This window comes from Somniosus microcephalus, chromosome 9 (assembly GCF_052327205.1).
Source record: "Somniosus microcephalus isolate GS21.2 chromosome 9, FLI_Smic_1.0, whole genome shotgun sequence".
In the NCBI taxonomy this organism is placed as follows: Eukaryota; Metazoa; Chordata; class Chondrichthyes; order Squaliformes; family Somniosidae; genus Somniosus; species Somniosus microcephalus.
Genome location: NC_140995.1, coordinates 153,488,339 through 153,501,075, shown reverse-complemented (window position 1 = coordinate 153,501,075; position 12,737 = coordinate 153,488,339).

Here is a 12,737-nt window from a genome sequence, read left to right as displayed (position 1 = left end):
TGACCTTCAGTGATTTTAAGGACAGCCAGCTAGGCTACATGTAGACCCGGTTATCCTGAACGCAGCAGCTGCAGCTTCGAATAGACAAGATGTTTCATTAAGTGACCGAAGCTTCCAATGCACAACAGCATTCTGTGCTTTACCAAGAGCTCCCTCCTGCAACTTTTAACTTGATCCCCATGGTTTTAATGTACCTGTGCTGGTGCTTGCCAAAGTAAGAGTGGGTGATGCAGAGAGCCGTGAGGTACTTGGCTGAGGCTGCACTTTGAGCACCTACAGAAACAGATGATAATATACTGGCACCTGTGGTAGTGGGAGCCTGAGGAGTAGGAGCACGCTTGGCTGAAGATGCCAACAAACTCTTCAGCACTTACACACACAGACTGCGGTCCACCATAGTTGAAGATGGACATGTTTACAGAAGTCAATGGAAAGGAAAATCGATCAGGTCCAAAACAGGCAGCTGATTCGCTACTGCCGTTTAGTGTCCCAGTGGAAGTTGAATTTCACTCCCTTTCTGTATATATAAACGAGTAATCCAAAACATTGAAAGATGCACCAAGTGTCAGGTGTTAAAATTTTCCGAGGGACCATGCAACCAGATAACCCTAGGAATAACATTTCATCCATGATGTACAGTACAACCCCTTGTAAAACTACAACACTGTGAGTGAATAAATAAGGAGACAAAGCATGACAGGTCTCAGGTTTTTGTTCACTGGCTTTTTGTCTCTTCCAGGAGATTGTTTAACTAGCGAAATGGATCAATGGCTGCACTGGAGCTGGGTGATGCTTACATGGGGGTCGATTTTAGCTGTGATAGAAATAAAATATTGTTACGATTTGGTCGCAATTTTAATTCCCCCCACCTGGTGGAAACCAGACATGGGGGCAGCTAATAAACTTACCCACTCCTTTCCTGCCCTGATCTGGCAGACTGCAATTTTAAATTGCTGGCAGCAAGGAGACCCGCCCCAAGCCAATGGGGTCCTCTTTACAGATACAGCTCGGGCTCCAATGTTGTAACTGGGGCCTATTCTGCTATTTTAACCTAAGGCCTGAGCAGGGAGCTTCCTCACCAGGCCAAACCTGCTAGGAACAGGAGCCAGAGTAAGAAGTAGTATGGTATTAGGTGGGGCCAGACTAAGAGAATACAAGAAGGTCTAATATAGGTTTACAGTGCATGTGTGTGAATGCACAAAGTGTGGTAAATAAGGTTGGTGAGCTGCAGGCACAAATAGACACATGGGAATATGATGTTGTGGTGATGATGGAGACTTGGCTCAAAAAAGGGCAGGATTGGGTACTAAATATTCCTGGATATAAGGTGTTCAGGAAAGATAGGGAAGGAAAGAAAGGAGGTGGGGTGGCAGTATTGATTAAGGAGAATATTACAGTGCTGGAGAGAGAGGGGCCATGGACAGAATCTATTTGGTTAGAGTTGAAAAACAATAGAGGTGTCATTGTAGGAGTCTACGTACTCCTAGCAAAAAATACTGAACTCGGAGAGGTTCAACAGAAAAGGTTTAATTGTTGAGGCTGCCTGCTGAACACAAAATGGAGTCAGAGACCACACAAAGTACAACTGCCTTTCATCAGTGCACAGCTTCGACTGCTCCTCCCCCGCTCTGGGCTTAACTATATGCAGACAGAGACTGCCCTTCCCCCGCTCTGGGCTTAACTATGTGCAGACCGAGTTTCTTAAAGGCATGACGCCTGATTTATAGTCTACGGACCGGAAAGCGGATTGTGTCCGTTCTGTGATCGGTATGCCACACCATTACACTACTAGGTGTATTCTATAGGCTACCAACTAGTGGGAAGGATATAGAGGAGCAAATTTGCAGGGAAATTACAAAGAGATGCAAGATCTATAGAATAGTGATAATGGGGGACTTCAACTATCCTAATATAGACTGGGATAGTAATAGTGTAAAGGGCAGAGAGGGGGAAGAATTTCTGAAGTGTGTTCAGGAGAACTTTCTTGATCAGTATGTTTCCGGCCCAACGAGGAAGGAGGCATTGCTGAATCTGGTTCTGGGAAATGAGGTGGGTCAAGTGGAGCAAGTGTCAGCAGGGGAACATTTAGGGAACAGTGATCATAGTATCATAAGGTTTAGATTAGCTATGGAAAAAGACAGGGAGCAATCTAGAGTAAAAATACTTAATTGGAGGAAGGCCAATTTCAGTGTGTTGAGAATGGATCTGGCCCGGGTAAATTGGAATCAAAGATTGGCAGGCAAAACTGTAATTGAACAATGGGCTGCCTTTAAAGAAGAGATGGTTCGGGTACAGTCGAGGTACAGGGGGAAAGGTAGGGCAACCAAAGTCAGAGCTCCCTGGATGATGAAAGAGATAGAGAGTAAGAGGAAGCAGAAAAAGGGGGCATATGGCAAATGTCAGGTTGAGAATTCAAGTGAGAACCAGGCTGAATATAGAATGTTCAGAGGGGAAGTGAAAAGGGAAATGAGAGGGGCAAAGAGAGAGTATGAGAATAGATTGGCAGTTAACATAAAAGGGAATCCAAAAGTCTTCTATAGGCATATAAATAGTACATGGGTAGTAAGAGGGCGGGGGGGGGGCGATTTGGGACCAAAATGGAGACCTATGCATGGAAGCAGAGGGTATGGCTGAGGTACTAAATGAGTACTTTGCATCTGTCTTTACCAAGGAAGAAGATGCTGCCCTAGACATAGTGAAAGAGGAGGTAGTTGAGATACTGGATGGGATAAAAATTGATAACGAGGAGATACTAGAAAGGTTGGCTGTACTTAAAGTAGATAAGTCACCAGGACCAGATAGGATGCATCCTAGGATGCTGAGGGAAGTAAAGATGGAAATTGTGGAGGTACTGGCCATAATCTTCCAATCCTCCTTAGATGCGGGGGTGGTGCCAGAGGACTAGAGAATTGCAAATGTTACACCATTGTTCAAAAAAGGGCTTAAGGATAAACCCAACAACTACAGGCCCAGGTAAATTGGAATCATTGGTAGTGGGGAAGCTTTTAGAAATGATAATTCAGGACAAAATTAACAGTCACTTAGACAAGTGTGGGTTAATTAAAGAAAGCCAGCATGGATTTGTTAAAGGCAAATCGTGTTTAATTAACTTGATTGAGTTTTTTGATGAGGTAACAGAGAGGGTTGGTGAGGACAATGCAGTTGACATGGTGTACATGGATTCCAAAAGGTGTTTGATAAAGTGCCAGATAATAGGCTTGCCAGCAAAGCTGAAGCTCATGGAATAAAAGGGACAGTGGCAGCATGGATACGGAATTGGCTCAGTGACAGGAAACAGAGAGTCGTGGTGAACGGTTGTTTATCAGACTGGAGAAAGGTTTACAGTGGTGTTCCCCAGGGGTCACTACTAGGACCACTGCTTTTCTTGATATATGTTAATGACTTGGACTTGGACTTGGGTGTACAGGGCACAATTTCAAAATTTGCAGATGACACAAACTTGGAAGTATAGTGAACAGTGAGGAGGATAGTGATAGACTTTAAGAGGACATAGACAGGCTGGTGGAATGGGCAGACACATGGCAGATTTAATGCAGAAAAGTGCGAAGTGATACACTTTGGTCGGAAGAATGAGGAGAGGCAATATAAACTAAGGTGTGGAGATGCCGGAGTTGGACTGGGGTGGACAAATGTAAGAAGTCACACAACACCAGGTTATAGTCCAACAGCTTTATTTGAAATCACAAGCTTTCGGAGCGCTGCTCCTTCATCTGACATTATTCTCTGACTATATAAGCTGTGTCTTTATGCATTTCTCCACTTCACCTGACGAAGGAGCAGCGCTCCGAAAGCTTGTGATTTCAAATAAAGCTGTTGGACTATAACCTGGTGTTGTGTGACTTCTTAAATATAAACTAAGGGGGTGCATGAACAGAGACCTGGGGGTATACGTGCACAAATCGTTGAAAGTGGCAGGGCAGGTTGAGAAAGTGGTTAAAAAAGCGTACGGGATCCTGGGCTTCATAAATAGAGGCATGGAGTACAAAAGCAAGGAAGTTATGATCAACCTTTATAAAACACTGGTTCAGCCTCAACTGGAGTATTGTGTCCCATTCTGGGCACCGCACTTTAGGAAGGATGTGACGGCCTTAGAGAGGGTGCAGAAAAGATTTACAAGAATGGTTCCAGGGATGAGGGACTTTAGTTACATGGATAGACTGGAGAAGCTAGGGTTGTTCTCCTTAGAGCAGGGAAGGTTGAGAGGAGATTTGATAGAGGTGTTCAAAATCATGAGGGGTCTAGACAGAGCATATAGAGAGAAACTGTTCCCATTGACAGAAGGGTCGAGAACCAGAGGACACAGATTTAAGGTGATTGGCAGAAAAACCAAAGGCGACATGAGGAAATACCTTTTTATGCAGTGAGTGGTTAGGATCTGGAATGCACTGCCTGAAAGGGTGGTGGAGGCAGACTCCAATCATGGCTTTCAAAAGGGAATTGGATAAGTACCTGAACGAAAAAAAATTGCAGGACTATGGTGAAAGTGCGGGGAAGTGGGACGAGCTGAAGTGCTCTCGCAGAGAGCCGGCATGGGCTCGATGGGCCGAATGGCCTCCTTCTGTGCTGTAACCATTCTATGCTTCTATGATTCAGGGCCAGAACAGCCCCAGTGAGGTAAGTTTTTTAAAACTTTTTTTGTGGTTCCTTGTGGGCCAGGAGGAAGTTTAGTTATGATACTGGATTTATAACCCAGAGGTTGTTACTTTAAGTTCCATGATGGCAAATTATGAAACTGAATTGAGTAAGTCTGGTAACTTGTGAACAGCAGGAAAAAATCATCATGAAAGCTGCTGGGTTCCCATAAAACCCAACTAATATTCTTCAGAGAAGCGAACCTGCCACCCTTACCTGCTTTGTCTACATGTGACTCCAGTCCCACACTTCTTGACTGACTTTCAACACCCTCTGAACTGGCCAATCGAGCTATGCAGTTGTATAAATAATTATTAATTATTATATTCAGGGTAACTAGGGATGGGCAGTAAAGGCCTTACAAGGATCACTCACATCCTAAGAATAAATTTAAAAACAGGATGGGGTAGACTGGATGGATCAGTTGGTCTTTTCCCATTCATATATATGTAAGTAAAGGAAGATATTAATCATGAGTTTGGGAGAGGCTTCTGACCTCCAATCGCTCCATTGCCTCCGGACCCAGCATTTCCAAAACCATCTTCGCATAAGGAGCCATGGGACACAAACCTAGGTTCATAGGTGTCAGCTAAGTACAGCTTTCTCTTGCAAAGAAATAAAACAATGACATATATTAGAATAAGGAATATGAGAGAAGATCTGTGTGTGACCCATCCTTCCAGAGTTGCAGCCACCTTATAGATAAGTAAATCAATATGTAGCATAGAGATACCCTTGTAGAGATTCGGCCAATTGATAGCTTATCTCTAGTCTTTCAAATAATCAGGATCGACTGCAAACCAATATGATGGGTATATTGTGTTTAAGCAGAGTTTAAGACGGAATATAACATGCTAGTTATACAGCAAAAACTTACGACCGTGACAAGCAGCTGGTACCGGTCCCGATCGGACAGGCAGCTGGCGTGCATGAACAGTTCTCTGGCTTCCAGCCTCTCTCTCTCTCTCTCTCTCTGGAGCCTTTGAGTTGGTGAGCATGGGATCACTCTTAAAAGAGCGTTCGACTAGCCCAACTTCTGCTTGGCTCGCCCCTCCATCGTCTGCATGGGCAAGCACTCAGGGTGTCACTTTTATTCTCTTTTTAGGGCTGGGCCTGAGGCCAAATTATTGACAAGACCATTTAACCTATAGAGGTTCCCCATAAACCTTATCACCCAATGGGGCATCAAGTTCTTTGTCTCGATTCTTGGATGAACACCCTCCCCAAAAGGGGGTCTCATTACCTCATCCAATTTGTCTTATTGTTTAATCTTTCTGAAGGTTCTTCCTTTGGAATTCATGTCTTATCTTTCTTTGTCTCTACCTTCCCTGGCACAGCAAATACAAGGCCTGACCCTTTTAATCAGGAGGCCCAAGCCACAGCTGTCGCACTTCAGCCAGTCGTTATCTCACTTTCATCTAGCAAACGGCCCCATCCTATGATGGATACCTTAACCTCCTCAAATTCCTTTCATTCTATGTCTTTTCCTAATTAACTTTTAATTATCCTTACAAGCAGTTTTGTTAAGCTAACACCAATTCCTACCTTAGTATTACATCATAGTCATAGGCCTAGAAATTGGGTTGGGGCGACAAAGTGGCGCAAAAGTCGCCTGAACGCAGGATTTAGCGCAGCGATCGGAGTAATACCGATCGCCAGAAATTCAGTTTCAGTGCCGCTCGAGTGCGCTTGGGGCGCTGAAACTGATTATCGCAGCGCAACGTGCCGCAGCGCCACACGCTGCGGCACGGCACGCTGCGGTACTGCAGGCCTTCCTCCCACTGTTAAGGGGGAGGTGCCTGCAACAGCGCGATCCCCGCTCACGAGTGCCGGCAAATGAGCCCGGCACCAAGGAGAAGTGCCGGGCTCTCGGGAAACAGCCGGCAATGCCGCGGGGGGGGTGGGGGTTAGGAGGCCGGGGACGGAGATGCTGGCAGGCGGCCGCCAAAAAAGCAGCCGCCCCGCACCTCCACCTTAACTTGCGCCACTGCCGGCACAGTAAGGCCCCGTGAACCGGGCGCGGGTAGCGAACGGCACAACTGCGGCGTTCGCTACCAAATATCGCGAACGGGGCACGAATGGGGCGCTGCGCACACCGATGACGTCATCGGTGGCGGTGCAGCACAAATGCCTAATGCCACCATTAGCGCCCCTACTGAATATCGCGGGAGACGCAGCCAGTGGCGCTACAGCCACTGACTGCCTCTTTAGGCGCTAACAGGTGGCACTACTCACCCAATTTCTCCCCCATAGAGTTCTACAGCACAGAAAGAGGCTCTTCGGCCCATCATGTCTGCGTCGGCCATCAAGCCCTATCTATTCTAATCCCATTTTCCAGCACTTGGTCCGTAGTCTTGTATGCTATGGCATTTCAAGTGCTCATCTAAATGCTTCTTGAATGTTGTGAGGGTTCCTGCCTATACCACCCTTTCAGGCAGTGAGTTCCAGATTCCAACCACCCTCTGGGTGAAAAAGTCTTTCATCAAATCCCCTCTAAACCTCCTGCCCCTTACCTTGAAACTATGCCCCCTTGTTATTGACCCCTCTACAAAGGGAAAAAGTTCCTTTCTATATATCCTATCTATGCCCCTCATAATTTTGTACACCTCAATCAGGTCCCCACTCAGCCTTCTCTGCTCTAAGGAAAACAACCCCAGTCTCTCTTCATAGCTGAAGCGCTCCAGCCCAGGTAACATCCTGGTGAATCTCCTCTGCACCCTCTCCAATGCAATCACATCCGTCCTATAGTGTGCCGACCAGAACTGCACACAGTATTCTAGCTATGGCCTAACTAACGTTTTGTACAGCTCCATCATAACTTCCCTGCTCTTATATTCTATGCCTCGGCTAATGAGGGCAAGTATCCCATATGCCTTTTTAACCACCTTATCTACCTGTCCTGCTGCCTTCAGGGATCTATGTACATGCACACCAAGGTCCCTCTGATCCTCTGTCCTTCCTAGGGTCTTACCATTTATTGTGTATTCCCTTGTCTTGTTAGTCCTCCAAAAATGCATCACCTCACACTTTTCAGGGTTAAATTCCATTTGCCACTGTTCTGCCCATCTGACCAACCCATCTATATCGTCCTGTAGCCTAAGGTTTCCCTCCTCGCTATTTACCACTCCACCAATTTTCATGTCATCTGCGAACTTACTGATCATAACTCCTACATTCATATCTAAATCATTAATGTATACTACAAACAGCAAGGGACCCAGCACCGATTCCTGTGGTACACCACTGGACACAGGCTTCCAGTCATAAAAACAACCTTCGACCATCACCCTCTGCCTCCTGCCACTAAGCCAATTTTGGGTCTAATGTGCCAAATTGCCCTGGATCCCATGGGCTCTTACCTTCTTGAACAATCTCCTATGTGGGACTTTGTCAAAAGCCTTACTGAAATCCATGTAAACCACATCCACTGCACTACCCTCATCCACACACCTAGTCACCCCCTTAAAAAATTCAATCAAATTGGTTAGACATGATCTCCCCCTGACAAAGCCATGCTGACTATCCTTGATTAATCCTTGCATCTCCAAGTGGAGACTAATTCTGTCCCTCAGAATTTTTTCCAATAATTTCCCTACCACTGATGTTAGGCTCACTGGCCTGTAATTCCCTGATTTATCCCTAGTACCCTTCTTGAATAATGGTACTACGTTAGCTGTCCGCCAGTCCTCTGGCACCTCCCCTGTGGCCAGAGAGCTTCTGAAAATTTGTGTCAGAGCCCCTGCAATCTCCTCCCTTGCCTCACACAGCAGCCTGGGATACATCTCGTCAGGGCTTGGGGATTTATCCACTTTTAAGCCTGCTAAAACCGCTAGTACCTCCTCCCTCTCAATACTAATGTGTTCAAGTATATCACAATCCCTCTGCCTGATTTCTATTCCTACATCATCCTTCTCCATAGTGAACACAGATGCAAATTATTCATTTAAAACCTCACCTATATCTTCCGGCTCTACACACAGATTGCCACTTTGGTCCCTAGTGGGCCCTACTTTTTCCCTGGTTATCCTCTTGCCCTTAATATACTTATAAAACACCTTGGAATTTTCCTTTATTTTGCCTGCCAGTGTTTTTTCATGCCCCCTCTTCGCTCTCCTAATTTCTTTTTTAAGTAACTCCCTGCACTTTCTATACTCCTCTAGGGCGTCCACTGTTTTTAGTCCTTTGTATCTCCCTTTTTTTCCTAATCCATTCTTGTATATCCCTTGACATCCAGGGTTCCCTGGACTTGTTGGTCCCACCCTTGACCTTTACGGGAACATGTTGGCGCTGTAGTCTCTTTATTTCCTTTCTGAATGACTCCCACTGCTCTGATATGGATTTTCCTACAAGTAGTTGATCCCAGTCCACTTTGGTCAGATTCTGCCTTATCATATTAAAATCGGCTTCCCCCAATTTAGAACCTTTATTTCCGGTCCACCTTTGTCCTTTTCTATGACTACCTTAAATCTCACCGAATTATGGTCACTGTCACCAAAATGCTCTCCTACTGACACTTCTACCACTTGCCCAGCTACATTCCCTAGAATTAGGTCTAGTACCGCCCCCTCTCTTGTAGGACTTTCTACATGCTGGCTCAAAAAGCTCTCCTGGATGCACTTTAAGAATTCTGCACCCTCTAAGCCTTTCACAGTAATTAGTAGTAATAGAAGAAACATAGGCATTGAGCCTTAGTTAGTCCAATTAGGGAAACATCAACAAGATTGAAATCTTAACTTGAAAACAAGATTATTTATGACCGTCACACTGCAGAACGCTATAGCATCCGCAGGGAACCAAAACACAAGCAGATTCTACACATCTATCTAATTATTCTAAGACTAGTCTGAAGAGACTTTCTGTCTCTAGTTCTAATACAATCATGTAAATACAGCATTACTCGCGTCACAGTTTTATCCGCAAAACCATATACATTTTGGACATTTGGATTATTTCAGATTTCCAGCATCCGCAGTATTTAGCTTTTTTATTACATTTTGGACACCCCTGATTTCTAACATACTCCCCACCTTGAAAGGGAGGAAACTCTATTTCGACCTCTCATTTTCGATTTTGCATACATCATGCCAGCTCCAAATTGTTAGTTTGACGGTTCAATTGGAGGGTCAGACGTTTCAAATAGCAAGACATCATAATAAGGACTATTAAGACCAGACACTGGGCAATTACTAGGGCTGCTGATATAATTCATGCCCAGGGGTGCTAGCTGGCATTATAAGCTACCTCCCACCACTCGTAGTCCCCTAATTTGCTTATCATCTTCTCAACTTGGGTATTATCCTGCTGCATCTTAACCAAATGTTTCTGGGAGGTACTACTTCTTTCAATGATGGATTTTAAACTGAGAGATAATGGTGGAATTGGATGTCCGAATGTTACTATTGACTCTAGGGCCTCCTGCTGCATAGTGATGCTAACTTGTATTTGAGTTACATTGTGAGTTCTTACTGGAATAAAATAAGCATTCCCTATCCTTGTCACCTCATTAGGTTTCAAACAGAAGGTTGGTCATCTGACTCAGCAGGTGTCTAGCCCATGTATATATCGGGTGGTGGAAGTAGTCACACAATATCATCCCTGGCCTATGTAACTACTTTGCATCTGATTGGCCCCCCATGTTTGTACTTGGATGGTACAGATGATTCTCTATCTACTGTTAGCCCACATGCTGGCATCCCTGGCTCCAGACTATCACACCTACAAATCCAGGATCCCCTATTGTTTGTGCAACAATCCAGATTAGGGGCCTTCCAGGTCACACCCTGCTTAATATTAGTCTTAATATTGTTTGTGTACCATCCCTTCCAAAGATCCTATTGATTCAACCCTGAACACTTCCCACTTATTTGTCTTGTTCAACTGAGGCAGCCATAGGACTACTGCTATGAGAATGCTTTTGGAGTCTCGGTAATCATTATTCTCCCCACCTGGGCATGGTAATTTGGTGTAGCAGGCTAACCCATATTTCATAGCAGTGCACCATGGTTCAGTTTTGTTAAACCATTTCTCTAAATGCCTATCACTCACAAAGTTGGGTATCCGATTATTTTCAATGTCTGTCAGACCCTTCTGATCCAGTAGGAAACTCCCATACATAGCACAAGTAATACCCTTAGAAAACTGGTCCTTGCTTCCCTCAGCTTCCTTTATTATCTCATTGATCTTGTCCTGAATCTCTCAAAAATCGTGTACCATGTCTGAGGTGCTTTTTAGTGTTTCTTGCAATTCTTTAATTTGGTTTGAATCTCCCTTATTTATTTTGGTTAAATTTCCCTTCAATTGTCCCCTCATAGCTTCATCATGTTGTAAGATTCAAAATTTTCAGTAATTAATCACGCAAGAAAATAGGGTTAATAAGACAGTTTATTGACCAAAAGAAGCTTGTACAGAAAAAACCTTTGATAAAAGGGCATACAAAATGGCCGCCGGACCTCGTGATCAGTTTCTGGGACCATTTGATTTCTGTTACTGCAAGCCAGACAAGCTTGTGGATTGAGGACAGTAAGCCCGCGAAAGCCAGTATCGGGAAACCGAAACTCATGGAACTGAGCATACATACTAATTAGATTCTAAGTACAGGACAGTTTTGGGTAACAGGATGAGGCCCATCAAGAAATGGGCGGACAATTGAATGAACACTTAAACCCATTTACTGTACAAAGGAAAACCGTTTAACAGCCATCGAGGGCAATCTCCAGACCGATCAATATACGAACCGAGTTACGGTGACAAAGAAAAAGACATTATCGGCCCAGGAAGGCCAGCTAAGCTATCACCGGCTCCTGTTACAAAGACAAAGCGCCCCTGCAGAGATTTCTGCCCGCCAAAATATTACAAAGACAGGACTATGATCTGGCGGGAGATAAGAATGTTCCAAAAAGGTATAACTGTGGATTGAAAAGGTCCATCAGGATGCTTCACTTCACGATTCGCTTCGGGCTGGACTTCGGTTTTCATTTCTTCAACGCTTGGGAGTACGCTTCGTAGCTTGGTTTCACGCTTCGCTTCGGAACTTCTACGATTCCTCGGTTAAGGCAGCACTTTGGTTTCGGAACGTGGTCGGTGTTCGGCCAGGCAAGGCTCAGCCACGATGGGAAGACGACGAGGGTGGCCCGGGTACTTTTGTTGGGAGATCATCGACGACCCAGGCCGAAGAAGAAGACACCCTCAGAAGGATAATTATGACTGCATAAAGAAAGCTTTTTGGGACCAGCGTCTCGCCCCGAGGAAGACCATCGGGAGATCGACGACCCAGGCCGGAGAAGAAGACACTCAGGGCCTAGCACTCCAGTGCCTCAACATCTCATTCGGTAACGGACCTTCCATGTGCATCCATTTCTACAACATCACATCGGTAGCAGAGTCTCCAAGGTGCATCCAGTTCTTCGGCAGCCTTTCAGTAAAGGTAACACAGGTTTAACGGATTCATCCATGGCGAGCGCTCATCAAGGCTGTATCTGCTGCTGCATCGAGTAAGAAAAACAAGCTGCGCCAGAAGTTTCCAAATCCACGTGACGACGGAAAGCTGTGCCACAAAGGCTGCGAACCCCCTTTTTGCGAATCTGAAAGTGGTGAGCATGATCCCGAGTTCCTCAAGTCGGAACTTAGTCTAGGTCTAGGGGAGGGGGTTAAGGGTAATCGTAATGTGTTTCCCCTTTTACGATGTGCCATGTGTTTCCCATTTCCATAGAGTTAAGTTTATAGATATGTGCATGCTTGTAGTTACTTTAATCTGTGCTTATGACATGTATTTTATAATGCTGCAAACTGTTTAATAATAAAAGCATCCATTTTGTGCTATTCAACCTGGTCTATTGAGTTTTTCTCTGCACTACAGTTCCCTGCACCTAAGTCCAAGGTCTAGAACCGTAGGGAAGAGTGGGTCAAACCACTCAAGGGTAATTATTGCACGAAGCCTGGTAGGAGACCAGAACGAGCAAGAGAAACCCCCTACAGAGATGGCGACCGCGGCAGGACCTTGGCAGCAGGAATGTAGTGTGTTAGATCAAGGTCTGAATAAACGAAATGTGATGGATGAGAGAATAGCGGATTATGTTTTCGGGAAG